The following is a 14036-nucleotide window of genomic DNA, read 5'->3' on the forward strand; positions in this document are numbered from 1 at the left end:
ACCACTGGCTCCCTTTCTGCATCTGGGGAGGCAGAGGAGGAGGGAACATGCCAACAACTATTCCTAAAGAAACCCTGCTCTCTAATCTCCAGCTACCCTCTTGGCTTCTACAACCACCTGTGTTGTCTGGAGTGGGGCAGATAGCCAGGATCCTGGTTTTTGGTTACCTCCTTTGGAAGTCCAGCTTGGATGCCCAGTGACCAGTTGAAATGACTGAGTAGTTGTGTCCCATGGACTTGAGGGCACAGTGGACTCCTGATTAAGACAGAGAGGGAATAGTTCGTGGCAAACAAAACTACCTGTGTGAGAGTCAGCCTGGGGTGGCTCTAGGTGCCTCCCAAGCCGGGTCCAGGGAGGGCTCAGGAAAGGGCAGCAGAAAGCCACAGGACATCACTCTCCAGCAGCCCAGTGGCTGGGGGAGGAACTGTAAGCCCCCCACCAGAGCAAACTCATATGAAATGATGTCTGGGAACCACAGGCAAGGGGTCACTAGCAAAGTCAGGGGGATTTTCAAATAACCCATAGAAATGCTTCCATGGGGACAAGAAACAGTGGCACATGCCTGCCAAGCCCAGGGAACCTGGATGCCAGCTCATAAGAGTGCCAGCTAGTGAGGCCCTCTGTCACCTTTATCTCTCCTGTCTGTGCCCTCTTCAACTCTGGAACTGCAGAAACTGCCATTAGCAGTCAAGGGCAAGAGCGGTGAAGATGCAGTGCAGAGGAAGAGAATGCAAGCCTGCCCTTTCCCGCTGCAGACAGCAAGCCTGGGGCGGGGGATGAAATTGCGAATGCCATTTGCAAGCTTCTAAGTATTACCTAAGAATCACCTCCACATTAATGACAAACTGAGATTGTTGACAGGTGTAATGTAAGCAAGTTCTTTTAAAACACTCTGAGCATGGGACCTGCTCACATTTCATCCAGGGCAGAGGCAGGCACTGTCCACAGACGGGGTGTGAGTGGGCATTTGGGGTGTCTGGGTAAAATCTGGGAGCATTAGGATGGTACCCTCTGTGTCTGCTTTCCAAAGGACACCCTGGATCTCACCTCTTTTCTTCCTCCCCCAGCCTGTTCCCAAGGGTAGTCCAACCTCAGGGCCTTTGCACTTACTCTTCCCCACTAAGAACCCACAGAGGTTGCTCCCTGGCCTCCTTCACCCCTCTCTCAGTTTAAACATCCCTTTATCAGACATTCACTGAACCACACATTGCAAATCATCACTGCTCTGTCCACCCCCCTTATCCCACCTTCTGAAGCTTTTTTTCACAGCCCATATCACCACCAGACTTAGACCTCTTACGTCTGTTTGTTTATCATGTGGTCCCAGGTTGGCAGCTCTAGGAGAATGGAGACTATTTTGTTCCCTGTTCTTCCCACGCACATAGAAATGTGGATGACACATGGCGGTAATCCAGTGAATACTTGTTTTGCTGTCGCTGAATAGCTCTGCTTCCCCAGATTCCTTTTATTGTTCAGAGTACAGGTCTATTCACCATATTCTAAAAGTGAATCTGGTCTGGGCAAGTTGACTTGTACCTTTATGTCCCAAGCATGTTTTCTCTGTCTGGGATATAAAGGGGCCCAGAGGACGGATTCACTTCTCACCGAGATGCCAGTGACCCCATCCCTGGGAAACTGTACATTGGGTGCCCCCAAAAGAATAGTTTTTTCCCCCCTTTTTATTTCTGAGAAGAAAAAAATGCAGACACAGAATTCCTTCTCCCCATAGCCCGAAGGATGATTTTTATGAATTTTTACCACATGTCCACACAAAACTTTAGCCTTTCTCTCACTGTGGGAAAGAATTTGAGCAATTTTTACTAGAGTCTTGTCAAGGTAGAGACCCTTATCAGGGAAAATGATTTTCTGAAGCGGCCTGAATTGTAACGCAGTATGATTCTTTCTTGATATTGATTTTTAAAAATTGGAGTATAGTTGCTTTACATTGCTGTGTCCGTTTCTGCTGTACAGCAAAGTGAATCAGCCGTATATATACATCTCCCCTCTCTTTTGGATTTCCTTCCCATTTAGGTCATGACAGGTCACTGAGTAGAGTTCCCTGTGCAATATTGTAAGTTCTCATTAGGTATCTATTTTATAAGTAGAAGTGTATATATGCCAATCCCAATCTCCCAATTCATTCCCCTGCCTTTGCCTTTTGGTGTCCATACATTTGTTCTCTATGTGTGTGTCTCTATTTTTGTTTTGTAAATAAGATCACCAAAGTGAAAGTGGAGAGTGAAAAAGTTGGCTTAAAGCTCAACATTCAGAAAACTAAGATCATGGCATCCGGTCCCATCACTTCATGGGAAATAGATGGGGAAACAGTGGAAACAGTGTCAGACTTTTTTTGAGGGGGCTCCAAAATCACTGGAGATGGTGACTTCAGCCATGAAATTAAAAGATGCTTACTCCTTGGAAGAAAAGTTATGACCAACCTAGATAGCATATTCAAAAGCAGAGACATTACTTTGCCAACAAAGGTCCGTCTAGTCAAGGCTATGGTTTTTCCAGTGGTCATGTATGGATGTGAGAGTTGGACTGTGAAGAAGGCTGAGTGCAAAAGAATTGATGCTTTTGAACTGTGGTGTTGGAGAAGACTCTTGAGAGTCCCTTGGACTGCAAGGAGATCCAACCAGTCCATTCTGAAGGAGATCAACCCTGGGATTTCTTTGGAAGGAATGATGCTAAACCTGAAACTCCAGTACTTTGGCCACCTCATGCGAAGAGTTGACTAATTGGAAAAGACTCTGATCCTGGGAGGGACTGGGGCAGGAGGAGAAGGGGATGACAGAGGACTATATGGCTGGATGGCATCACCGACTCAATGAACGTGAGTCTGAGTGAACTCTGGGAGTTGGTGATGGACAGGGAGGCCTGGCGTGCTGCGATTCATGGGGTTGCAAAGAGTCGGACACAACTGAGCGACTGAACTGAACTGAACTGAACTGATGCTGTTTTTCTAGATTACACATATGTGTGTTAATAATTGATACTTTGATTCTTTCTGTGATTCATTACCAGTTTAACCCTAGAATGAAGATAAAGGATGCCTTTTGGGAACTGGCTACTCAAAGAACTTGATAATGAGGTCTGCTCCTTGGCCTTGCCCCTGAGAGTCTTCCCAACACACCAGGAAAGTGATTAAGTCAGAAAATTATTCAAAAGTGACAGAAATAAAAACCCTGTCTTCCTAACAGCTTTTCCCTGTGACTTCCTGACCTTCACTCCATTCCATCACTATTACTGGGGAGTCTATATTTACAAAGAGGAATGACTTTCTTAGAAATTTGACTTGGCTTGAAAATTGTATTTTTAGGGATGGCAAAATTAATTTGGTGCAGTGATAGAAAAACCAAGACCATGTATAATTGTTACCTGGTAGACTGATGATGTGAGCTCTGAAACTAGAATGCTTGGGTTTGAAGTTGGGCATCATCATGTACCAGCTGTGTGACATTGGATAACTTACTTCTCAGTGCCTCAGCTTTCTGATCTGTATAATGGGAATCATAACCACCTATCTCCTATGGTAGCTGTTAGGATTAAACGAGTTGACAGATGAAAAGGGCTTAGAACAGTGCCTGGTACATGAGACTAACTCTAAGTGCTGGCAGTATTTACTGTTGTTGGGGTGATGGTTAATCATGATTACTATTATCACCAACATTCTCCTAACCATCCTCAACAAAATATGGCCCATTCAGGCTTTAGGATTTAGCAGAGGTAAAGCCCCCAGTGGAATCTCTCTCAGTGAGATTCTGCCAGGATTTGTTGTTGTTCAGTTGCTAAGTTGTGTCTGACTCTTTGCGACCCCATGCACTGCAGCATGCCAAGCTTCCCTGTCCTTCACTATCCCAGAGTTTGCTCAGATTCATGTCCATTGAGTCAATGTGCCATCTAACCATCTCATCCTCTGCCACCCTCTTCTCCTTTTTGCCTTCAGTCTTTCTCAACATCAGGGTCTTTTCCCATGAATCTTCTCTTCACATCAGGTGGCCCCAGTATTGGAGTTTCAGCTTTAGCATCAGTCCTTCCAATGAATATTCAGGGTTGATTTCCTTTAGGATTGACTGGTTTGATCTTCTTGATGTCCAAGGGACTCTCAAGAGTCTTCTCCAGCACTACAATTTGAAAGCATCTATTCGGTGCTCAGCCTTCTTTACGGTCCAACTCTCACATCCATACATGACTACTGGAAAGACCATAGTTTTGACTAAATAGGCCTTTGTTGATGGAATGATATCTCTGCTTTTTAGTACGCTGTCTCGGTTTGTTATAGCTTTCCTTCCAAGGAGCAAGCGTCTTTTAATTTCATGGCTGTAATCACCGACCACAGTGATTTTGGAGCCCAAGAAAATAAAGTTTTTCACTGTTTCCATTTTTTCCCCATCTATTTGCCATGAAGTGATGGGACTTGATGCCATAATCTTAGATTTTTGAATATTGAGTTTTAAGCCAGATTTTTCACTCTCCTCTTTCATCCTCATCAACAGGCTCCTTAGTTCCTCTTCTGCCATTAGAGTGGTATCATCTGCATATCTGAGGTTATTGATATTTCCCCTGGCAATCTTGATTCCAGCTTGTGTTCATCCAGGCCGACATATTGCATGATGTACTTTGCATTTAAGTTAAAGAAACAGGGTGACAATATATGTCCAGTTCTAACAGTTGCTTCTTGACCTGCATACAGGTGTCTCAGGAGGCAGGTAAGGTGGTCTGGTATTCCCATCTCTTTAAGAATTTTCCACAGTTTGTTGAGATCCACACTGTCAAAGGCTTTTACATAGTGAATAAAGCAGAAGTAGATGCTTTTTCTGGAATTCTCTTTCTTTCTCTATGATCCAACGAATGTCGGTCTCTGGTTCCTCTGCCTTTTCTAAACCCAGCTTGTACATCTGGAAGTTCTTGGTTCATGCACTGCTGAAGCCTAACTTGAAGGATTTTGAGCATAACCTTACTAGTGAAACGAGCATAATTATATGGGAGTTTGAACATTCTTTGGCATTGCCCTTCTTTGGGATGGGATGAAAACTGACCTTTCCCAGTCCTGTGGCCACTGCTGTATTTGCTGGCTTATTGAATGCAGCACTTTCACAGCATCATCTTTTAGGATTTTAAATAGCTCAGCTAGAATTTATTGCCTCCGCTAGCCTTGTTTGTAGTAATGCTCCCTAAGGCTCATTTGACTTCAGACTCCAGGATGTCAGGCTCTAGGTGAATGACCACACCATCATGATTATCTGGGTCATAAATACCTTTTTTGTATAGTTCTGCTGTGTATTCTTGCCACCTCTTTTTACTTTCTTCTGCTTCTGTTAGTTTCTTACCATTTCTTTTCTTCATTGTGCCCATCCTAACATGAAACATTCCCTTCATCTTTCCAATTTTCTTGAAGAAATCTCTAGTCTTTCCCATTCTATTTTTTTCCTCTACTTTTTTACACTGTTCATATAAGAAGGCCTTCTTTTCTTGCTCTTCTCTGGAGCTCTGCATTAAGTTGGGTATATCTTTCCTTTTCTCCCTTGCTTTTTGCTCTTCTTCTTTCCTCAGCCATGTGTAAAGCCTCTTTGGACAACCACTTTGCCTTCTTACATTTCTTTTTCCTGGGGATGGTTTTGGTCACTCCCTCCTGTGCAGTGTTATGAACCTCTGTCCATAGTTCTTCAGGCATAGTTCCTCTGTCTACTAGATCTAATCCCTTGAACCTATTCATCACGTCCACTATATAATCATAAGTGATTTGATTTAGGTCATACCTACCTGAATGGCCTTGTGATTTTCCCTACTTTCTTCAATTTAAACTTGAATTTTGCAAAAAGGAGCTGGTGATCTGAGCCACAGTTAGCTCCAGGTCTTGTTTTTTGCTCCAGGTCTTGTTTTTGATAGAGCTTCTCCATCTTGTGCTGCAAAAAATATAATCAATCTGATTTTGGTATTGACCATTTGGTGATGTCTATGTTTAGAGTTGTGTTGTTGGAAAAGGGTGTTTGCTATGACCAGTGTATCCTCTTGACAAAACTGTTAGACTTTGACCTGCTTCATTTTATACTCCAAGGCCAAACTTGCCTGTTGCTCTAGGTATCTTTTGACTTCCTATTTTTGCATTCCATTCCCCTATGATGAAGAGGATATCTTTTTTTGATGTTCTAGAAGGTCTTGTAGGTCTTTATAGAACTGTTCAGCTTCAGCCTCTTTGGCATCGGTGGTTGGGGCATAGACTTGGATTACTGTGATGTTGAATGGTTTGCCTTGGAAACGAACAGAGATCGTTCTATCATTTTTGAAATTGTACCCAAGTACTGCATTTTGAACTCTTTTGTTGACAAGAGGAATACTCCATTTCTTCTAAAGGATTCTTGCCCACAGTAGTAGATATAATGGCCATCTGAATTAAATTCACCCATTCCCATTCATTTTAGTTCACTGATTTCTAAGATGTCACTGTTCACTCTTGCCATCTTCTGCTCGACCATATCTAATTTACCTTGATTCATGGACCTAACATTCCAGGTTCCTATGGAGTATTTCTTTACAGCTTTGTACTTTACTTTCACCACCAGCCTTTGGCCTAACTGTCTCATTCTTTCTGGAGCTATTAGTAGTTGCCCTCTGCTCTTTCCCAGTAGCATAGTGGACATCTTCCAACCTGGGGGGCTCATCTTCTGGTATCATATCTTTTTGCCTTATCATACTGTTCATGGGGTTCTCATGGCAAGAATACTGGAGTGGTCTGCCATTCCCTCCTCCAGCGGAACATGATTTGTCAGAACTCTCCACTATGACCCATCTGTCTTGGAGGGCCCTGCATGGCATGGCTCATAGCTTCATTGAGTTATGCAAGCCTCTTCACCACAATAAGACTGTGTTCCATGAAGGGGCTGCCCAGGTTTGATTTTAGGATCCTTGGTGAAGGAACTGTGACCATAGTTGGGCTGAATTCTCCTAGAGCCCCAGACGGGATAGTTCTGTGGTTTTGCTCCTGCTCTCTCTGCTCAGAGATTTGTAGGGATCTTTAGCCCATTCTCATGAAAATCTTCTAGATGACTGTCAGACAATAGGCTCCATCGAATGGCTAAGGAATGTTATCTAGCATTCTTAAAAAGAATTGAAAACAACATCTTGCAAAGTGACAGTGAAGCAGTGTGTGCGTGCGCAGTCACTTCAGTCGTGTCTGACTCTGCAACCCTATGCACTGTAGCCTGCCAGACTCCTCTATCCATGGGATTCTCCAGACAAAAGTACTGGAGTGGGTTGCCATGCCCTCCTCCAGGGGATCTTCCCAACCCAAGGATCAAACCTGCGTCTCTTGTGTCTCTTGATTGGCAGGTAGGTTCTTAAATTAGCGCCACCTGGGAAGCCCCGACACTGATGCAGACATGGGCCTAAATATGTTTTTAAGCTATAAGACCAAAATCAAACACAGCAAAATATTCTCTAAGCTGAATCTAAATCAAACGAATTTTTGCTCTGCTTTGTTTCGAGACCCTGGCTTGTGAATTTGACTCAGGAAGGATTCTGGCATCTCAGTTCCCCTTTCACCCTCAGGGTATAAGCACCAGAGGAATGCGAGAGCGGATTCCAGTCACATCTGCTGGCGGGGGATTTGCTCTTTGCAGGTTGCCACACGATGTACCGCTTTTATGGGTCTCAACCCAGGCATCGCCTGGTGCCTGCTGCGCACATTTTCCAGGCAGCCCCGAGCATTTCCGATGGGCCATCTCTCAGGATTTCTTTAAGGCTGTTAAGTGGAAAGTTTTCTAGTTGATTAAAAACAAATTCTGAATCCAGTTTCCACAACTGTGTGTTTTGTGGTAACCATAGGAAAATGCAGTCAACAAGACTGAAATAGTCTGTGCTCTGTTGAGAATGAGATTTTGGCCCTTCACCTCCTGGTCTGTAAAGAAGAACTCACCTAGATGGTCTCAGATTACTTCAGTGTGTGGGTGTGGGTGTGGGTGTGGGTGTGGGTGTGGGTGGGTGTGGGTGTGTGGGTGTGTGTGTGTGTATTTTAGTTAAAATCCCCATCGGGTTCTTTTTCAATCTTCTCTGTCCCTTTGCTGAGCTTCTCATTTTGTTCTCCTGATTTGGTTAAATTATTTATCTGTATTTTCTTGTAGCTCTCTGAGCATCTTTAGAATTATTGCATTCTTTGTCAGGCAGTTCATATATCTCCATTTCTTTGGTGTTAATTACTGGAGGTTTTCTGTGTTTCTTTGGTGGCAGTGTGTTTCTCTGATTCTTCATGATGCCCATAGCCTTGTGTGGATATCTAGGCATTTGAAGAAGCAATCACCTTTTCCAGCTTCATGGACTGACTTCTGTAAGGAAAGACCTTCGCCTGCTAGAAGGGGCACACCGGAGTGTACTGTGATCTGTCTAATCGTGCAGGGCTCTAAGAATGGGGGTTGTATTAGCTCTAGGTCCAAGGAGATGTGATAGCTTGACTCCTCAGGCCACAGCATCAACAGCATCGTGGTCCCTGGAGAGGAGGGCAGAGGATACACAGTGGCTGCAAGGGCTATGGGAGTCCTCAGTGACACCTTCAGAGGCTGGGGATCAGGGCAGGCAGTAGCGGTGGCTTAGCCAGGGGTGTGCATACACTGGGTTGTGGGGTCAGCTGTCTGTAGGATTGAGAGCCAGGGTAGGTAGCAAGGGCTAGGGCCAGTCTTGGGTGCAGGGCCCCTAGCTGTCAGCAAACACCCCTGTCACTGCAGGATCTCCCTATGGGGTGTGCACAGCAGTACAGTCTGGTGACGGGAGTTGGGCTGGAGGGGCATAGGTGCACAGCTGGAGGAACTAGTTGCAGGAGAACCCCGCAGTCCAGGCCAATGTAGGAATCAGGCCCTGGCTGTCTGTGTGCAGTCTTGTGCCTTAATGAAACTTTAAGAGCTGGCACTATCAGAAAGCCATTTCCGACGGGGAGACATGACTGGCCCTGGTCTCTCGCTTATTTCTTGCCCCATTCTCTGCCTGAGCAGAAGCCGCTCACTGCCACCTGCACAGGGAACTTTCACGTCTGTAGAAACTAGCAAATTCTCTGTGCACTTCTCTCTCTCAGTGTATATGTGTTCAGGGAGCCAGGAATTTTACCGTTTTCTGCAAGCCACAGGGAGACACATGTTTTGGCAGCCAGAAGGGGACCTTTAGGGTTTCTCAAAATACAGACATCACTGAATGGCTGTGCCTCTCTTGATTTAATATTTGTTGAAATATTGATTAGTTCAGATCTCCTGCAAAATAGCGAGAAATTTTTAATAATTGAAAAAAAATTTTTTGGCAGTATCACATGGCATTTGGGATTTTAGTTCCCCGATCAGGGATCAAACCTGCGCCCTCTGCATTGGAAGCTAGAATCTTAACTGCTGGACCACCAGGGAAGTCCCAAATTTCTATTAATTATATTAAGATCACATAGTTCCACATATCTGTTTGCTTACAACATCCAAAGAGTTAATGTTTAAAAGTTTGAAGAGGATTGCAAATGATTTGTTTAACAGCAGATTTAAGTTCTTCATTCCAGCCCCATACCATAAAAAATTACTTGCTAACATTTGGGTACTGGCCAAGCTACAAGAGCTTGTACCAGCTACAAGTTGAAGTTTTTTTTGCCACAACCCTGTGAGGTGACCACTAATAGTAGACTCTTTTTACAGATGAGAAAACTGAGGCCCAGAAGGTTTACAAAATTTGCCAAAGGTAACACATTTAAGATATGTCAGAACCTCCTGCCTGACAAGCCCTTACAGGATCCATAGCATAGGAGGGCCACTTGGCCTTCACTTTACCTAAATTTAGATATTTGACATTATCGCCACATGAGGTTATACGGTCATAGATATGCACCAGAGAACTAAAAGAAGTCTGAACCACAGTGTCCTCTATGGAAAGATAAGTGTAAATGTACATCTACATATATTTTTTTATACACATAGGATTATACATACACACATACATGTATACCCACTGGATTATGTTTCATTAGCATAAAGTTATATTACTTTTCATTTTTGAGTGTGTTGAAGTCTTTAGTTGGGTGAGCACAGACATTTTCAATATATTGTAGGTTCCATTACCCTGTTTTGATTTTGTATCAATAGTATACATGAAGTCTCAACAGTGAAATGGGTCTGGCCATGTCTTAACATTGAAGATTTTCCAGTGCATTGGACCATAGGATTAGGAAGGCAATTTTGTCACTTCTTTTGTGAGGAAATGGAGACACAGAGATGTTGAGTAACCTCCCCAAGGTCACACAGCTGGAAAGTCCTTTCACTGACAGAGCTGTGAGCTCTGTCCTGCACCCACTGCTCTTGATCCCTGGCTCGTGCCTCCAAACTAGCAAGGAGAGGCTAAGTTGCACATGTGGGCATTGTTGTAGGAACATCCTAGAGGTCAAGAAACATTTATTTCACAACCAGTGACTCCTTCCCATGCATTCTTTTTTTTTTTTTTTTTTTTTTAGTATTTGCGAAGAATGGTTCCATTTCTTTAGACCTTTTCACATTTCAAAACCCTTTTAAAACTGAGAATCAATATTGAACCCCATAGCCATCCTGGGAGGGGTTGTATGCAGGCATTGCTTTTTCTATTTTTCAGATGGAGAAACAAAAGTCAAAAACTGTTACACACCTTTCTCAAGACAACACCACTAAACAGTGACAGAGCTGACTGTGATTTGGGGCTCCTGGCTTGAGACACAGCGCTGAACCACACCGCTCTCCTGTCTAGCAGTTTGTCTTACGGGAATTACAGATGGGAACAGCACAGCATTTTTGTTCTCCTGATGCTATTCATAAACCATTCTCAAACCCAGTGTATTTTCACTGAAAGAAACTATTCTTCATGTGATCAGCAACTTGGCAAAAAAGATAATTAGATCGTCTAAACGCTATTCATAAAGTAAACGCTACGTCAGGATAGATATTAAGCACTTTCAAAGTTTCTACCGTATTTCCTTTCAGGGGTGAGGTATAAGATATATTTAAATGAAGCTTAGTCTGGGAAACCAGCATATTGCAATTAAAAATGCAGCCCTTGTAGTCTTGCAATTCTTTGTCTAAAGTCCTTCAACAAAAGAGGGTATTTTAATTCAATAAATAAAAGACAGGCACTTCCAGCTTTCCTATGGGGGAGTAGCTACCGCTTGCAGTTCACACACGCACAACAGAGAAAATACACAAACAAATAGTATTTGATTTTTCTTGGCTACAGACTGTTTTCATCTTTCAAGAGACCAAGGGAAAAACAACCTTAGAATGTTACCACCAAAACTTCCAAATTTATTGCAACACAACGTAACGGCAAAATGCTATTTTCTTAGCGCTCACATTTTTGAATAACCACCATGGCCAAAAATGCCTGGTTTTATATTTACAATAAACCCAAAGAAAATCCTGAATTCCACTCTCAAAGCTGGGGATGGCAAAGATGCCGTGGGTTGTTCAGAGCAAACCATCGCGTCTAATTATTCAATCTTATCCTCTCTGTTTAACCTGAGCTTGAGGCATTTATTTCATGTTTATACTGGTTTAACACAAATCATGCTTGAAAGAGATTTCGTATCCTGTTTCCCTGTGTAAAGTTGGGCTACAATAGAAGACTTAACAATGCCGGCTGTTTCTTAGGCTTATCAGTTAAAGAAACATTCAACCTAAGAAAATACTTCCAGTGTAAACAAGATACAAAATCACACATGGAGCCACATTCCCAAGTTCTGTCTGAATAGAGAAAAGTATAGATCTACTCTAAATAATTTCTCTTTTAATTTAGCATCAACATGCCTGTATCTGCTTTTCCTTCATTGTTATAAGCCATTTGTTCTGCCGCTATTGTATTCCACATAGGAAGTAAGGTATAATATGGGGTAATAATAGATTTAAACGTACTTTAAAGTTCTGCACAAACATTATATTTTTCAACTTATTTTAACCACAATTGAGTTGGTTTAAAAGATACAGTGCAAATCTTGTTCTAATCTTACCTCAGCACAATTTATTTAGAGTTGATATACATATATTAGTTGTTTCCAAAGATGTCAGTTACCATTCAATTCTCCTGAGACTGAAATTTGTATAGACTGATTACTTGATCAAGGGATGTATTCTAGTTTCTTAATGATAAATATATTTTCATGTTTTTATAACAAGAAATGGAAAGCAAACTATCTAAATAATGTAACAATTCATTAGAACATACCTTGTTTGAAGAAAGCAAATTTTTTTCAAAACTTTTCCACCACAGAGAACGGATATCCCTTTTTCCTTAAGCTTTTCTGCATCACAAATCCCATCCAAATTATTCTAAAGAAGAAACAAGAAGAGGTCCAAGCACCTTTTCTCTTCTGAGAAGAGCTAATCAAACATTCCTATCAAACTCTCAGCACTTTGAAAACACATTTTACACTACACACACACACAGATACACACACATACACACTCACTCTCACACTCACACACACTGCTTCTCACACTGGTTTTAGTACTGAATTAGGCGGTCCTCTTTTAAATTTCCACTCCCACTTTTTTTTTGGGGGGGGGGGGGAAGGATTTCTAAATATTCTTTCTAGCCCAAAGCACACATTACCAGCAAGCAAATTCTACAATTAAAAATTCTAAAAAGTAGCAGAGAAGCACCTAGATAAGATGGAAAAATTTTAAGTATACTTTAAAATTGACTTAAACAGGGCAATTATATTTTCTCTTTCTTTTTCAAATGCTGGCAAACAGCTGGATTAAATTGCATAAAGAAATAAAACTGTACAAACACTACTGAGCTGGTTCTATTGGACTCTCACTTTTGGAGTAGAAATAATTTTCCTACATGTTAAAGCTGTTTTTTGGTTTAGTTCACTTCGGTCCTTTTTGCATTTTGGCAAACTTAATGAAATGACTGCAGTGTATGCTTCTGGGAACAGGACACAAGATAATAACAGTGGGAAGCAAAACCTGACTCATGTTTCAAAAAAACAAATGATGGATAGCTCGCAACATAAGAGCAATCTGCATATTTACATATTAGTGTCATCGATTAAATTGAAGGGATTCAGGCCCAAAACATACATGAGCATATCACAACATCTTAAAAACAGACCATAAAAAAGTACATCTGACACTCCTGGAGGTTCAGATGTTTATCAGTCTGACAGCTTCTTCTCTTCAGCTAGGGTGGGAGGGAGCCCAGGGCCGGTCCTCTGGACTGTGCACTCTCCCAGCCCCGCCCCAGGAGGTGAATCTTCCCCACTAATGACCCCTGGGGATTGCTCTGCTTTGAATCTTTTCCCTCTGTTTGGTTCTGCATTTTCTCAATCCTGGGGACTTCCCTGGCAGCCCAGTGGCTAAGACTCTGCACTTCCACTGCAAGGGGCATGGCTTTGATCCCAGGTCAGGAAACTAAGATCCCGCGTGCTGCACAGCACAGCCAAAACATTAAAAAAAATATTGATTCTATTTCTTCTTCCTTAAAATCCTAGGTCCATTGGTGGTAAGGATAGTATTGCCACATGGAAGATGCCCTGTCCCATTCTTTGAGGGAAGGTTTGGATGAAATGGCAGTCCAAATATTAATATTGATACTATTTCTATTAATGTTAATAATGCTAATTACCATTTATGAAATACTTATGCTGGGAATGGTGATAAACCCTTTACATATATCAACTCATTCAATAGATAGAACAACCTAGAGGGGTTATTACCATTACTTTCACACTACATATAAGAGAATTGAAGCTCAGAGAGATTAATTGATTTTCCCAGGTCAGCTGGCTGGAAAAGTAAGAACTGAGGTTCACATTCAAAGTTGGCTGATCCTTAGGCAATGTGCTGTGTTAGGGCTGAGAGCCTCTTTTCTTTCATTTGTTTAACTTGTTTTCTTTTGGTAAATAAGGCGGAATCAAATGTAAACGTACTGAAAGCATAAGAAGAGATGCTCAAAGTGAAGTGGAAATTGAAGAACAATGTTTTGTCGTGATGGAAAGTTTTGGAAATACATAATGATGGTATTTATACATAATACTCCACTATGTGTATAATTAA

The 14036-nt window shown here is 42.2% G+C and overlaps 1 protein-coding gene across 2 annotated transcripts in view; it reads right to left on the minus strand.

The window, feature by feature from the left end:
• The window catches only part of VIT (vitrin), a 125512-nt gene extending 113033 nt beyond the window's left edge, over window positions 1-12479 (minus strand). For both annotated transcript variants that reach the window (XM_012173556.4, XM_004006026.5), the window contains exon 1: window positions 12199-12479. The gene's annotated coding sequence lies outside the window, so the exon portion shown is untranslated. The remainder of the gene's footprint in view (window positions 1-12198) is intronic.
• Window positions 12480-14036: the final 1557 nt, after the last annotated feature.

The sequence above is a fragment of the Ovis aries genome, chromosome 3 (assembly GCF_016772045.2).
Source record: "Ovis aries strain OAR_USU_Benz2616 breed Rambouillet chromosome 3, ARS-UI_Ramb_v3.0, whole genome shotgun sequence".
In the NCBI taxonomy this organism is placed as follows: Eukaryota; Metazoa; Chordata; class Mammalia; order Artiodactyla; family Bovidae; genus Ovis; species Ovis aries.